At 40.3% G+C, this 14,444-nt stretch overlaps 1 long non-coding RNA gene across 1 annotated transcript; it reads left to right on the top strand.

The window, feature by feature from the left end:
• The first annotated feature begins 11,183 nt into the window (after positions 1-11,183).
• LOC128655618 (uncharacterized) lies at positions 11,184-13,890 on the top strand. Its single transcript, XR_008401860.1, has 2 exons — positions 11,184-13,573; positions 13,645-13,890. It is a non-coding gene; the product is annotated as an uncharacterized LOC128655618 (long non-coding RNA).
• The last annotated feature ends 554 nt before the right edge of the window (positions 13,891-14,444 follow it).

Here is a 14,444-nt window from a genome sequence, read left to right as displayed (position 1 = left end):
AACAATATTGGTATTTCTTACAATACTTTGAGAATTGCACTTCGTTTCATACAGCTCAGCATTGGGACATGTGTCTATATTGATTTGAAATAGAAAGTGTGATTGCTTATACTAAAGTGCTCAAATGTCATTGCTGAAAAAAATATGTATATAAAACGTTTTTCCCTGATACATGAAAGTTTGGGGTGTCGTCTTTTATAATCAGGGTCATCTAATAATCAAGCAAATACGGTATATAGGAATCTATTTTTAAAAATTACAATAAATAGACAGTATAAGACTTTATTAAAAATGAATATTGCATAAATATTGTTTCTTTCATATAGGTGGCGAGAGTCCACAAGCTAGTTACTGATGGGATATACATTCCTACCAGAAGGGGGCAGAGTTTCCCAAACCTCAAATGCCTATAAATAAACCTCCCACCTCACTCATACCTCAGTTTTAAAAACTTTGCCTCCTTGATTTCTTCTGTGAAAGGCGCTTCTAAGCATATTGAAGCCCAGCTCCTCTCTAAGTGCAGTGTTTGTATGATGGATGTGAAGGGAGTATTGCATGATGGCTTTCTGTAAATTGGTCGCAGGGATTCATCTGCTGCCTCCCTTTATAGATCGACAATATACTCTTGTTTCATTACCTCTGTTAATATGTTTCAGTACTGGTTTGGCTGTCTGCTATATGTCGATGGGTGTCTTACACGGTAAGTATATACTTTTATTGTATAAGACACTTTCAGCTATGGATTGAGCACTTTTTAACAAAATTTGTTATATGCCTTGAGTCAGTAATTCAGTGATCTTTTTTAGCAACTTTATGTGTGGCTAAAAATTTGTCAAGGTTGGTAGAGGCTGTGAAACATACAGGTTTTTTTGTAGCTAGTAATTTATTCATAAATTAGGATGCTAAGTATTCTGTTCGTCTCATGGAATGTTGATAATCGCATTTTATGCAGCTATAATAGAATATCCATTTAGACTTTATTTAGGTACATTTAGTTTTTTTGTATATACAATCAAAATTCTTAACTGCTTTTTAGAGTGATAGGTGTATTAGAAAGCCACTACAGCTTTGCATGTTGCGCATGTGATAATGCTATTTAGGGTGACGTGTCATCATTTTGCTTCATTTGGTGCCAAAAATTTAAATTTTCCCGCCAAAAACAAAATCTGCCTTTATAAGCTTCACCCTAGCTAATTCAGTGTTCTCAGAAAACACTTATGGCTAGATTTGGAGTTTTGTCGGTAACGACCCGAAAAACTAACGCCGGCTTTTTTCTGGCCGCACCATAAAAATAACTCTGGTATTGAGAGTCCACATAAAGGCTGTGTTAGGCTCCAAAAAAGGAGCGTAGAGCATTTTTAACGCAGCTTCAACTCTCGATACCAGAGTTGCTTACGGACGCGGCCAGCCTCAAAAACGTGCTCGTGCACGATTCCCCCATAGGAAACAATGGGGCTGTTTGAGCAAAAAAGCCGCGTTCAGCTCCTAACGCAGCCCCATTGTTTGCTATGCGGTAACCCTTCCTACGTCTGCACTTAACACTCTAACATGTACCCCGAGTCTAAACACCCCTAACCTTACACTTATTAACCCCTAATCTGCCGCCCCCGCTATCGCTGACCCCTGCATATTATTATTAACCCCTAATCTTCCGCTCCGTAAACCGCCGCTACTTACATTATCCCTATGTACCCCTAATCTGGTTCCCTAACATCGCCGACCCCTATATTATATTTATTAACCCCTAATCTGCCCCCCACAACGTCGCCTCCACCTGCCTACACTTATTAACCCCTAATCTGCCGAGCGGACCTGAGCGCTACTATAATAAAGTTATTAACCCCTAATCCGCCTCACTAACCCTATAATAAATAGTATTAACCTCTAATCTGCCCTCCCTAACATCGCCGACACCTAACTTCAATTATTAACCCCTAATCTGCCGACCGGAGCTCACCGCTATTCTAATAAATGTATTAACCCCTAAAGCTAAGTCTAACACTAACACCCCCCTAAGTTAAATATAATTTTAATCTAACGAAATTAATTATCTCTTATTAAAAAAATTATTCCTATTTAAATCTAAATACTTACCTGTAAAATAAATCCTAATATAGCTACAATATAAATTATAATTATATTATAGCTATTTTAGGATTAATATTTATTTCTCCAACATAGGTGTGTCCGGTCCACGGCGTCATCCTTACTTGTGGGATATTCTCTTCCCCAACAGGAAATGGCAAAGAGCCCAGCAAAGCTGGTCACATGATCCCTCCTAGGCTCCGCCTACCCCAGTCATTCTCTTTGCCGTTGTACAGGCAACATCTCCACGGAGATGGCTTAGAGTTTTTTAGTGTTTAACTGTAGTTTTTATTATTCAATCAAGAGTTTGTTATTTTAAAATAGTGCTGGTATGTACTATTTACTCTGAAACAGAAAAGAGATGAAGATTTCTGTTTGTATGAGGAAAATGATTTTAGCAACCGTTACTAAAATCCATGGCTGTTCCACACAGGACTGTTGAGAGGAATTAACTTCAGTTGGGGGAACAGTGAGCAGTCTTTTGCTGCTTGAGGTATGACACATTCTAACAAGACGATGTAATGCTGGAAGCTGTCATTTTCCCTATGGGATCCGGTAAGCCATTTTTATTCAGACAGTAAATAAGGGCTTCACAAGGGTTTATTAAGACTGTAGACATTTTCTGGGCTAAATCGATCATATTTACACATATTTAGCCTTGAGGAATCATTTAATCTGGGTATTTTTTGTAAAATAATATCGGCAGGCACTGTTTTAGACACTTTATTCTATAGGGGCTTTCCCTAATCATAGTCAGAGCCTCATTTTCGCGCCGGTATGGCGCACTTGTTTTTGAGAACAGCATGGCATGCAGCTGCATGTGTGTGGAGCTCTGATACATAGAAAAGTCTTTCTGAAGGCATCATTTGGTATCGTATTCCCCTTTGGGCTTGGTTGGGTCTCAGCAAAGCAGATTCCAGGGACTGTAAAGGGGTTAAATATAAAAACGGCTCCGGTTCCGTTATTTTAAGGGTTAAAGCTTCCAAATTTGGTGTGCAATACTTTTAAGGCTTTAAGACACTGTGGTGAAATTTTGGTGAATTTTGAACAATTCCTTCATACTTTTTCGCAATTGCAGTAATAAAGTGTTTTCAGTTTAAAATTTAAAGTGACAGTAACGGTTTTATTTTAAAACGTTTTTTGTGCTTTGTTATCAAGTTTATGCCTGTTTAACATGTCTGAACTACCAGATAGATTGTGTTCTGACTGTGGGGAAGCCAAGGTTCCTTCTCATTTAAATAGATGTGATTTATGTCATAAAAAATTTAGTAAAAATGATGCCCAAGATGATTCCTCAAGTGAGGGGAGTAAGCATGGTACTGCATCATCCCCTCCTTCGTCTACACCAGTCTTGCCCATACAGGAGGCCCCTAGTACATCTAGCGCGCCAATACTCCTTACTATGCAACAATTAACGGCTGTAATGGATAATTCTATCAAAAACATTTTAGCCAATATGCCCACTTATCAGCGAAAGCGCGACTGCTCTGTTTTAGAAAATACTGAAGAGCATGAGGACGCTGATGATATTGTTTCTGAAGGGCCCCTACACCAGTCTGAGGGGGCCAGGGAGGTTTTGTCTGAGGGAGAAATTTCAGATTCAGGAAAAATTTCTCAACAAGCTGAACCTGATGTGATTACTTTCAAATTTAAGTTGGAACATCTCCGCGCTCTACTTAAGGAGGTGTTATCCAATTTGGATGATTGTGATTATCTGGTCATTCCAGAAACACTATGTAAAATGGACAAGTTCCTAGAGGCCCCGGGGCCCCCCGAAGCTTTTCCTATATCCAAGCGGGTGGCGTACATTGTTAATAAAGAATGGGACAGGCCCGGTATACCTTTCGTACCTCCCCCCATATTTAAAAAATTGTTTCCTATAGTCGACCCCAGAAAGGACTTATGGCAGACAGTCCCCAAGGTCGAGGGGGCGGTTTCTACTCTAAACAAGCGCGCCACTATACCCATAGAAGATAGTTGTGCTTTCCAAGATCCTATGGATAAAAAATTAGAAGGTTTGCTAAAAAAGATGTTTGTTCAGCAAGGTTACCTTCTACACCCAATTGCATGCATTGTCCCTGTCACTACAGCCGCGTGTTTCTGGTTCGATGAGCTAGAAAAGGCGATTATTAGTAATTCTTCTTCTTATGAGGAGATTATGGACAGAATTCGTGCTCTTAAATTGGCTAATTCTTTCACCCTAGACGCCACCTTGCAATTGGCTAGGTTAGCGGCGAAAAATTCTGGGTTTGCTATTGTGGCGCGCAGAGCGCTTTGGTTAAAATCTTGGTCAGCGGATGCGTCTTCCAAGAACAAATTGCTTGACATTCCTTTCAAGGGGAAAACACTGTTTGGCCCTGTCTTGAAAGAGATTATCTCTGATATCACTGGGGGCAAGGGCCACGCCCTTCCTCAGGATAGGTCTTTCAAGGCCAAAAATAAACCTAATTTTCGTCCCTTTCGCAGAAACGGACCAGCCCCAAGTGCTACGTCCTCTAAGCAGGAGGGTAATACTTCTCAAGCCAATCCAGCCTGGAGACCTATGCAAGGCTGGAACAAAGGAAAGCAGGCCAAGAAACCTGCCACTGCTCCCAAGACAGCATGAGATGCGGGCCCCCGATCCGGGACCGGATTTGGTGGGGGGCAGACTCTCTCTCTTCACTCAGGCTTGGGCAAGAGATGTTCTGGATCCTTGGGCGCTAGAAATAGTCTCCCAAGGTTATCTTCTGGAAGTGATTCATCCTGTTCCATTAAGAGAACGAGGGATGGGGTTCTACTCCAATCTGTTCGTAGTTCCCATAAAAGTGGGAACGTTCAGACCAATCTTAGATCTCAAGATCCTAAACAAGTTTCTCAAGGTTCCATCGTCCAAAATGGAAACCATTCGAACAATCCTTCCATCCAGGAAGGTCAATTCTTGACCACGGTGGATTTAAAGGATGCGTATCTACATATTCCTGTCCACAAGGAACATCATCGGTTCCTAAGGTTCGCATTCCTGGACAAGCATTACCAGTTTGTGGCGCTTCCTTTCGGATTAGCCACTGCTCCAAGGATTTTCTCAAAGGTACTAGGGTCCCTGCTGGCGGTGCTAAGACCAAGGGGCATTGCTGTAGTACCTTACTTGGACGACATTCTGATTCAAGCGTCGTCCCTTCCTCAAGCAAAGGCTCACACGGACATAGTCCTGGCCTTTCTCAGATCTCACGGATGGAAAGTGAACGTGGAAAAGAGTTCTCTATCTCCGTCGACAAGAGTTCCCTTCTTGGGAACAATAATAGACTCCTTAGAAATGAGGATTTTTCTGACAGAGACCAGAAAAACAAAACTTCTAAACTCTTGTCGGATACTTCATTCCGTTCCTCTTCCTTCCATAGCGCAGTGCATGGAAGTGATAGGTTTGATGGTTGCGGCAATGGACATAGTTCCTTTTGCGCGCATTCATCTAAGACCATTACAACTGTGTATGCTCAGTCAGTGGAATGGGGACTATACAGACTTGTCTCCGAAGATACAAGTAAATCAGAGGACCAGAGACTCACTCCGTTGGTGGCTGTCCCTGGACAACCTGTCACAAGGGGTGACCTCCCGCAGACCAGAGTGGGTCATTGTCACGACCGACGCCAGTCTGATGGGCTGGGGCGCGGTCTGGGGATCCCTGAAAGCTCAGGGTCTTTGGTCTCGGGAAGAATCTCTTCTACCGATAAATATTCTGGAACTGAGAGCGATATTCAATGCTCTCAAGGCTTGGCCTCAGCTAGCGAGGGCCAAGATCATACGGTTTCAATCAGACAACATGACGACTGTTGCGTACATCAACCATCAGGGGGGAACAAGGAGTTCCCTGGTGATGGAAGAAGTGACCAGAATCATTCAATGGGCGGAGACTCGCTCCTGCCACCTGTCTGCAATCCACATCCCAGGAGTGGAAAATTGGGAAGCGGATTTTCTGAGTCGTCAGACATTGCATCCGGGGGAGTGGGAACTCCATCCGGAAATCTTTGCCCAAATCACTCAACTGTGGGGCATTCCAGACATGGATCTGATGGCCTCTCGTCAGAACTTCAAGGTTCCTTGCTACGGGTCCAGATCCAGGGATCCCAAGGCGACTCTGGTAGATGCACTAGTAGCACCTTGGACCTTCAAACTAGCCTATGTATTCCCGCCGTTTCCTCTCATCCCCAGGCTGGTAGCCAGGATCAATCAGGAGAGGGCGTCGGTGATCTTGATAGCTCCTGCGTGGCCACGCAGGACTTGGTATGCAGATCTGGTGAATATGTCATCGGCTCCACCATGGAAGCTACCTTTGAGACGAGACCTTCTTGTTCAAGGTCCGTTCGAACATCCGAATCTGGTCCCACTCCAGCTGACTGCTTGGAGATTGAACGCTTGATCTTATCAAAGCGAGGGTTCTCAGATTCTGTTATTGATACTCTTGTTCAGGCCAGAAAGCCTGTAACTAGAAAAATTTACCACAAAATTTGGAAAAAATATATCTGTTGGTGTGAATCTAAAGGATTCCCTTGGGACAAGGTTAAGATTCCTAAGAGTCTATCCTTCCTTCGAGAAGGATTGGAAAAAGGATTATCTGCAAGTTCCTTGATGGGACAGATTTCTGCCTTGTCTGTGTTACTTCACAAAAAGCTGGCAGCTGTGCCAGATGTTCAAGCCTTTGTTCAGGCTCTGGTTAGAATCAAGCCTGTTTACAAACCTTTGACTCCTCCTTGGAGTCTCAACTTAGTTCTTTCAGTTCTTCAGGGGGTTCCGTTTGAACCCTTACATTCCGTTGATATTAAGTTATTATCTTGGAAAGTTTTGTTTTTGGTTGCAATTTCTTCTGCTAGAAGAGTTTCAGAATTATCTGCTCTGCAGTGTTCTCCTCCTTATCTGGTGTTCCATGCAGATACGGTGGTTTTACGTACTAACCTGGTTTTCTTCCAAAAGTTGTTTCTAACAAAAACATTAACCAGGAGATAGTCGTGCCTTCTCTGTGTCCGAAACCAGTTTCGAAGAAGGAACGTTTGTTGCACAATTTGGATGTTGTTCGCGCTCTAAAATTCTATTTAGATGCTACAAAGGATTTTAGACAAACATCTTCCTTGTTTGTTGTTTATTCTGGTAAAAGGAGAGGTCAAAAAGCAACTTCTACCTCTCTCTCTTTTTGGATTAAAAGCATCATCAGATTGGCTTACGAGACTGCCGGACGGCAGCCTCCTGAAAGGATCACAGCTCCTTCCACTAGGGCTGTGGCTTCCACATGGGCCTTCAAGAACGAGGCTTCTGTTGATCAGATATGTAGGGCAGCGACTTGGTCTTCACTGCACACTTTTACCAAATTTTACAAGTTTGATACTTTTGCTTCTTCTGAGGCTATTTTTGGGAGAAAGGTTTTGCAAGCCGTGGTGCCTTCCTTTTAGGTGACCTGATTTGCTCCCTCCCTTCATCCGTGTCCTAAAGCTTTGGTATTGGTTCCCACAAGTAAGGATGACGCCGTGGACCGGACACACCTATGTTGGAGAAAACAGAATTTATGTTTACCTGATAAATTACTTTCTCCAACGGTGTGTCCGGTCCACGGCCCGCCCTGGTTTTTTAATCAGGTCTGATAATTTATTTTCTTTAACTACAGTCACCACGGTATCATATGGTTTCTCCTATGCAAATATTCCTCCTTAACGTCGGTCGAATGACTGGGGTAGGCGGAGCCTAGGAGGGATCATGTGACCAGCTTTGCTGGGCTCTTTGCCATTTCCTGTTGGGGAAGAGAATATCCCACAAGTAAGGATGACGCCGTGGACCGGACACACCGTTGGAGAAAGTAATTTATCAGGTAAACATAAATTCTGTTTTTACAGGTAACTTTGTATTTATTTTAACCAGGTACAATAGCTATTAAATAGTTAAGAACTATTTAATAGCTAAAATAGTTAAAATAATTACAAATTTACCTGTAAAAGAAATCCTAACCTAAGTTACAATTAAAACTAACACTATACTATCAATAAATTAATTAAATAAACTACCTACAATTAACCTAACCCTACACTATCAATAAATTAATTAAATACAATTCCTACAAATAAATACAATTAAATAAACTTGCTAAAGTACAAAAAATAAAAAAGAACTAAGTTACAAAAAATAAAAAAATATTTACAAACATCAGAAAAATATTACAACAATTTTAAACTAATTACACCTACTCTAAGCCCCCTAATAAAATAACAAAGCCCCCCAAAATAACAAAATGCCCTACCCTATTCTAAATAACTAAAGTTCAAAGCTCTTTTACCTTACCAGCCCTGAACAGGGCCCTTTGCGGGGCATGCCCCAAGAAGTTCAGCTCTTTTGCCTTTTAAAGAAAACATACAATACCCAAGCCCCCCAACATTACAACCCACCACCCACATACCCCTAATCTAACCCAAACCCCCCTTAAATAAACCTAACACTAAGCCCCTGAAGATCTTCCTACCTTGTCTTCACCATACCAGGTTCACCGATCCGTCCTGAAGAGCTCCTCCGATGTCCTAATCCAAGCCCAAGCGGGGGGCTGAAGAGGTCCATGATCCGGATGAAGTCTTCATCCAAGCGGGAGCTGAAGAGGTCCATGATCCGGATGAAGTCTTCTATCAACGGCATCTTCAATCTTCTTTCTTCCGGATCCATCTTGCAGACCTCCGACGCGGAACATCCTGCTGGCCCGACGGACTAACGACGAATGACGGTTCCTTTAAGGGACGTCATCCAAGATGGCGTCCCTCGAATTCCGATTGGCTGATAGGATTCTATCAGCCAATCGGAATTAAGGTAGGAAAATTATGATTGGCTGATGGAATCAGCCAATCAGATTCAAGTTCAATCCGATTGGCTGATTCAATCAGCCAATCAGATTGAGCTCGCAATCTATTGGCTGTTCCGATCAGCCAATAGAATGCGAGCTCAATCTGATTGGCTGATTGGATCAGCCAATCGGATTGAACTTGATTCTGATTGGCTGATTCCATCAGCCAATCAGAATATTCCTACCTTAATTCCGATTGGCTGATAGAATCCTATCAGCCAATCGGAATTCGAGGGACGCCATCTTGGATTACGTCATTTAAAGGAACCGTCATTCGTCGTTCAGTCGTCGGCCAGGATGGATGTTCCGCGGTGGAGGTCTTCAGGATGCTGCCGCTTCGCTCCGGATGGATGCCGCTTGGATGAAGACTTCAATCGGATGGAAGACCTCTTCTGCCCCGCTTGGATGAAGACTTCAGCCGGATCATGGACCTCTTCAGCCCCCCGCTTGGGCTTGGATCAGGACATCGGAGGAGCTCTTCTGGACGGATCTGTGTGATACCCGGTGAGGTGAAGACAAGGTAGGATGATCTTCAGGGGCTTAGTGTTAGGTTTATTTAAGGGGGGTTTGGGTTAGATTAGGGGTATGTGGGTGGTGGGTTGTAATGTTGGGGGGCTTGGGTATTGTATGTTTTTTTTTACAGGCAAAAGAGCTGTATTTCTTGGGGCATGCCCCGCAAAGGGCCCTGTTCAGGGCTGGTAAGGTAAAAGAGCTTTGAACTTTAGTAATTTAGAATAGGGTAGGGCATTTTTTTATTTTGGGGGGCTTTGTTATTTTATTAGGGGGCTTAGAGTAGGTGTAATTAGTTTAAAATTGTTGTAATATTTTTCTTATGTATGTAAATATTTTTTATTTTTTGTAACTTAGTTCTTTTTTATTTTTTGTACTTTAGCTAGTTTATTTAATTGTATTTATTTGTAGCAATTGTATTTAATTAATTTATTGATAGTGTAGTGTTAGGTTAATTGTAGGTAATTGTAGGTAGTTTATTTAATTAATTTATTGATAGTCTAGTGTTAGGTTTATTTGTAACTTAGGTTAGGATTTCTTTTACAGGTAAATTTGTAATTATTTTAACTATTTTAGCTATTAAATAGTTCTTAACTATTTAATAGCTATTGTACCTGGTTAAAATAAATGCAAAGTTACCTGTAAAATAAATATAAATCCTAAAATAGCTATAATATAATTATAATTTATATTGTAGCTATATTAGGATTTATTTTACAGGTAAGTATTTAGCTTTAAATAGGAATAATTTATTTAATAAGAGTTAATTAATTTCGTTAGATTTAAATTATATTTAACTTAGGGGGGTGTTAGTATTAGGGTTAGACTTAGCTTTAGGGGTTAATACATTTATTAGAATAGCGGCGAGATTCGGTCGGCAGATTAGGGGTTAATAATTGAAGTTAGGTGTCGGCAATGTTAGGGAGGGCAGATTAGGGGTTAATACTATTTATTATAGGGTTAGTGAGGCGGATTAGGGGTTAATAACTTTATTATAGTATCGCTCAGGTCCGGTCGGCAGATTAGGGGTTAATAAGTGTAGGCAGGTGGAGGCGACGTTGTGGGGGGCAGGTTAGGGGTTAATAAATATAATACAGGGGTCGGCGGTGTTAGGGGCAGCAGATTAGGGGTACATAAGTATAACGTAGGTGGCGGTCGGCAGATTAGGGGTTAAAAAATGTTTTTCGAGTGTCGGCGATATGGGGGGGCCTCGGTTTAGGGGTACATAGGTAGTTTATGGGTGTTAGTGTACTTTAGAGCACAGTAGTTAAGAGCTTTATAAACCGGCGTTAGCCCAGAAAGCTCTTAACTACTGACTTTTTTCCTGCGGCTGGAGTTTTGTTGTTAGATGTCTAACGCTCACTTCAGAAACGACTCTAAATACCGGAGTTATAAAAATCCCATTGAAAAGATAGGATACGCAATTTACGTAAGGGGATCTGCGGTATGGAAAAGTCGCGGCTGAAAAGTGAGCGTTAGACCCTATTTTGAGTGACTCCAAATACCGGCGGTAGCCTAAAACCAGCGTTAGGAGCCTCTAACGCTGGTTTTCACGGCTACCGCCAAACTCTAAATCTAGGCCTTAGAGAGCTTTCATGCAGCATTTTATGAATTTGTTTTCTTTATTTTATACATTTTCGCTCTGTTTCCCATTCTCCCGAGCCTGGTATATATATATATATATATATATATATATATATATATATATATATATATATATATATATATTAGGGCTGCTGAAAATAATCGATTCAGTGATGCATCGCGATGCAGCCATTAACGATTCAGGGGTCAGTGACGTCATTGCACAATGTCACATGACCCCGCCTCTCACAGAGCAGTATATTCAGAGAAGCCGACATAAGGGAGTCTGTCTCTGGGTTTTACACCAGCTGCACCACATCAGGACTTTCTGTGTGCACACTGCGCAGATATCTGACACGGAGAGCACTCTCAACAGACCTCCCCTCTCACACACAAATGTTCCGGTCAGGAATTTTTATGACACCTAATGCCGACAGCAGCCTGATGTAAACAGTGAATTTTTTCTTGTATTATCGATTCACTGTTGCAGTCTCTGCTGCATGTTTGCTCTCTGTCATATCCCTAGCCCAAACGAGCATTTATGGGTTGCTATTAGATATAGTATGTCAAGTTTTACTATATTTGAAAATTATACAATAGGATTGTAAAAAATATAAAAAAATTATGCCAATTTATTTATGGGCTACTGGGAACATCAATTTCTACTAAATTACCCACTTGGGGCAAGCCTGGTGTCCTTTAAAAGATACATTGATGATATTTTAATTATTTGGCGAGGAAGCTGCCTATCCCTAGATAAATTTGTTGAAGATATGAACTCTAATGATATTAATCTTAAATTTACTCACACTCGTGATAAAACCACTATCAACTTTCTTGATTTGGAAATTTTTGTAGAGGGCAATGAATTAAATGCCAGAACTTTTTTCAAAAAAGTTGATGCTAACAGCTATATAAACTACACAAGCTGCCACCACAAAAAATGGTTGGACAAAATTCCCAAAGGGCAGTTTCTGCGAATTCGTAAAAACTGTACAAATTTGACAGATTTTGAAAATCAGTCAAATTTAGTGAAACAAAAATTCCTAGAGAGAGGGTATGGGGAAAGTGACATAGATAAAACTCTTAATGAGGTCAGATTAGTTGATAGAAACTCCTTATTAATCCCCAAACGCAAACAGACCACATACACCACCCACAAGGATAGAGAGGGGAGGGAGCAGACATTCATTCCTTTCATTACAAATTATAGTCAAAATAAAAATTTGCTAGAGAGAATTCTGAATAAGCATTGGAAATTACTCAAAAATGATGAAATACTAGGTCCCGTTCTTCCACCTAGACAACAAATAGTATATAAAAAAAACTAAAAATCTTAAGACCATCTTGGCCCCTACACTTAGTATAAAGAATTCTGTGAATAGCTTTAACCAACTCGACATAAAAGGCAATAGTCTAACGGGTTTTTACCCTTGTAAATCTTGTGAGCATTCAAGTAAATGTAAAGAATTTAAATCAAACACAACAGGAAAATCATATAAGATAAAAGATCTTATTAGATGCTCTGATAGTAATATTATTTACATCATCCAGTGCAAATGTGGTTTGCAATATACAGGCGAGACCTCGAGACCCCTACGTACTCGTATCAGGGAACATATGTGGTCTATAGAAAACTTCACACTCAAAAGAAACAAAGACCTACCAATTGCTAAACATTTTGGCATTTGCAATAATGGGAATTTAAGCCACTTCTCCTTTCTAGGAATAGAAAAGGTAAAAAAGAAATGGAGAGGAGGAAATATACATAACGATCTTTTAAAAAGAGAAAGTAAATGGATCTTTGATTTAAAAACCCTACAACCCCAAGGTCTTAATGTCGATTTCGACATTGGTTGCTTCCTAAATGACTGACCTCTTATTCCATCCATAACCCTAGTTTACATTTATATATTTTTTCTGGGGTCATTTGCTGTTCCCCTCAAATTATATCTTTTTTAATGTTGCTAATATTTCTTATATATCTTTTATATTTTTATATATATTTTTTACAATCCTATTGTATAATTTTCAAATATATTATACTTTTCGGCAAACATTTTGTATTGCGTATGGCGCTTCCTTGTATGTCCGATGGACCTATGGTGCGGATTAAGTATAACCAAAGTTGTGCATCTCAAAGGATATGTATATACATACATGAATGTTTTTTTGATTGAAAGTGTGATACAGTATATGAAGTAGATACGTTAAACCATTGAGCTAATTGAATAGTAGTGTTCGAGAATGACTTTCGAATATATACGCCCACTTAAGCAAAATAACCAATAGCCTGATTACAACGGCTATATATAGCATAATCTTACTTATCGTTGGGAGCTTGAAAAAGACCCTGCTTACGGGTTGAAACGCGTTGCTCTGCTTTGTTTGTTTTTTGTCTCTCTTCGGCTTCCGTAGGTGCAGTCTCCCAGTTACCTGTGTGCAAAGGTGTTTGCTACTATCCATGCTGGGCTGAATTTGCTGCTTCCTGCGGTTTGGAGATTTATGCCACTGAGAGGAACATATAGGACCAAACCACCGACCTCCGATGTAAGTATAAGTGATCACCTTATGCTGTTGCCTTGTCTGCCGTTTTATCGGTCTTCCTCATCTCGTTCCAGTTTCAACTGAAGATTAAAATCCTTCTTCAAACCTGGGCTCACTCAAAGACCGCCACATCGAATCACTCCAGGAGATCGTTCACAACCTCACTTTCCATATTGTTACATTTGCATTGTATACCTTGATACATTGTTGCTGTCTGTATACTACACTTTATTATTGCGTCTGATCAGCGCTATTGTGTTTGTTTATTCTTGTTTTTTATATATTTCACATTTGTAATTAAATTTACACATTTTTATTAATCCTTCGTTGTTAGCACTTTTTTGGGTTATTTGGTCCGCACCAGGTGTTATCCCTCGCACATATATTTGGCATTATATGCTTATCAATTATAATTATATTTTTATTTATATACTTTTCTATTTTAAGCTGTATAGCGCCTGTGTTTTTTGAATCTTATGGTTTCTTCTTAGACTCCATACTATTCTTTTTTCTCACTTAATCAATAGAGGTTGGGAGTTTCCTCTTAATTATCACAGGTCTAATAGGTATCCTTTTTTGCGCAGTTAACCCTTTGCTCTCTTTTGTTGAATATCATCCAAGCATTTCAAAAAAGTGCAGGCACTCACTGGTCTTAGTTAAAATATCCAAAAATTTATTAAGTCATAATTAAAAGAGTGACATAACATTTCGGCACGGCATTGTGCCTTTGTCAAATGTCAGCATATATTCACAAAGTATACAACACACTTAAAATCATCTAACATAAATGTTAAAAACATACCCTGAGGATTCAAATTACCGCCACACAGCCGCTCGCGTCTTCCCCATTACGGCAATGATGTCACGTAGGCAA

This window comes from Bombina bombina, chromosome 4 (genome assembly GCF_027579735.1).
Source record: "Bombina bombina isolate aBomBom1 chromosome 4, aBomBom1.pri, whole genome shotgun sequence".
NCBI classification, from domain to species: domain Eukaryota; kingdom Metazoa; phylum Chordata; class Amphibia; order Anura; family Bombinatoridae; genus Bombina; species Bombina bombina.
This window is presented reverse-complemented; position numbering and strand designations above follow the sequence as displayed.